Here is a 2,133-nt window from a genome sequence, read left to right as displayed (position 1 = left end):
GAACTGTGCTGTGATCGGCAGGGGAAGAAGGGCCTCGTGACCCTCAGGGAGGAGAATCAAAAGAACTTCTGATACAATCAAAGAAGAGAAAGGTAAACCTTGTAGTCACTGCTTAGCAAACCTCCAAAAGTCTATTTTAAAAAGATACCTTTGTCAAACCTTTGAAAGGAGACCCAGTGCTTGTGCAGTAACACACATGGATCTATCACTTGGGCAGAATTTATGTAACTCTTGGTAAGTACTGCTGTCTTATTAGGAAGGGCTGATTTTTTTTTCCCATCAAATGTCGTCTACTTGAGGACAAGTCAGGGTGGCTCTGGACATGACCTCTGAGGGCAAGAGAGGTAGGAAGATGACCTGGGAGAAGAGTCCCCTCTTCCCTCTCCAGCATTCTGCCGACCCCACAGTAGCCACCAAACCCTACAACAAGGAGGAATGAGATGACGGGAAGGAGGGAAGAAATATACCTGACAGGAGGTCCCAGTCCAAAACCCTGGGCGGCTTGGCAACCAACACTGGACATTTTAGTCAATCTGTATCATTGCCTTCTGGTTGTCATTCATTTTAGTAACTTGTGACCAGAATTCTTCCAAATGACATGTACTTCCCAAGTTTCCTGTAGGGAACATGAGCCCGAGAAAGTGGCACACCACGAAGTGATTGTGCCACAAGCAGTACAGGAGCTTCGCCAGCAAGGTTTTGTTATGAGTATTCAAATGTCAGCAGGGTCTTCCTGCCAATCTGCAGCAACAAGCAGACCCTCACCCAAAAGAACATCCTAGAATTCTGCTGGGGAAACCGCTGATGACACAAGCCTTAGACAGGACCGAGGGAGAAGCATCTCCATGCTTGAGACATGTGGCCCTCAAGCCCAGTAGCTGGCACTCAGAGGTTGGAATAGTGAAGGCTGTCCCAGGGTAATGTCCCTGTTTTGGCCCTTGAAAGCCATTAAAACTCTACACGATCCAGTGGACATGTTCCAGATAAACAAGGCAACACACAGCCCCATGATCACAGATCTCTACTCCACTTAGCAGTGCAGTAGGAAGGGGCTTTTCAAAGACGAGGGGTCTAATTTTAATACAATATGATCGACTTTATTCTGACCTTCCTTGAATAAAATATTGACGTGCATGTGGCAAAATCTTGTTAATTCAGATTAAACAGAGTCAGTGTAAAGGAGCTTACCCTAAAATTTATCTACATTATTCATAAGAAGAAATTGATGACTCTGTTGTTAACACGCAAAAAGTATTTACATGTAATTAAAGAAGGCCACTTAAGAAGTGGAGCTTGTTTCAAGCACAGGTATAGTACCCAATATTTATGTAAATTTCCAGTGATTTATATTATTCAGGAAAGCTAGTTCACATTGTCTTTTAAGCAGACAATCCTGTTTGCCCGATTCTTGCTAAAAAGGAATAAAGCCAATTTCTCTTCACAGGACGTGAATCATATTTTTTACTTCTGGAGACCAACTGCACACAACTGGTACAAATTAAAGAGGTGCCACCATAGGGATCAAATATTGTAACTTGCTGCCTGATTTCGTACTTAGACTAGTTGAAAATACTCTTTGATTGGACACAAGCCCACATTCCCCCCCCTGTGCTAGAAACAGAGAGGTGATGTCGCTGAGTAGGAACAGAGTATACAAAGATTGGTTCCTCACCCCGAGCCGGGTCCAACCCAGATCAAGCATATGAAAACCACAACCAGGAGATGATACGATGTATTCTCAGAAGTGAACTTGGTTCTAGACAGCAATGACTTCAAAAGGCTATTAGTATAAAAAAATATGAATTCCCATTTCACAGGCCTCATTTAAAACGCACCATTATTGGAAGTGGTTAACATAGATTGCGTGTCCATTATATAGACCACATTGACTGCTGGTCTCATAACAACCAGAGAAATAGGTGGTCAGTCCCCCTTTTACAGCGTAGGACATGGAGGCTGAAGAGAAATTTAACATATAGCCTAACTAAAAGACAGACCTGGAATTCATATGGAAGCTGCCTGATTTTCAGGCATATAACCTTAATTATTATATAATTTATGTTTCCCTTAAGCCCGTAATTGAAAAGTATAGAATTCATAGACTCTCATATTTGAAAGAGATCTTAAATGCAT

Source organism: Hipposideros armiger, unplaced genomic scaffold (assembly GCF_001890085.2).
Source record: "Hipposideros armiger isolate ML-2016 unplaced genomic scaffold, ASM189008v1 scaffold_120, whole genome shotgun sequence".
Classification (NCBI taxonomy): Eukaryota; Metazoa; Chordata; class Mammalia; order Chiroptera; family Hipposideridae; genus Hipposideros; species Hipposideros armiger.
This window is presented reverse-complemented; position numbering follows the sequence as displayed.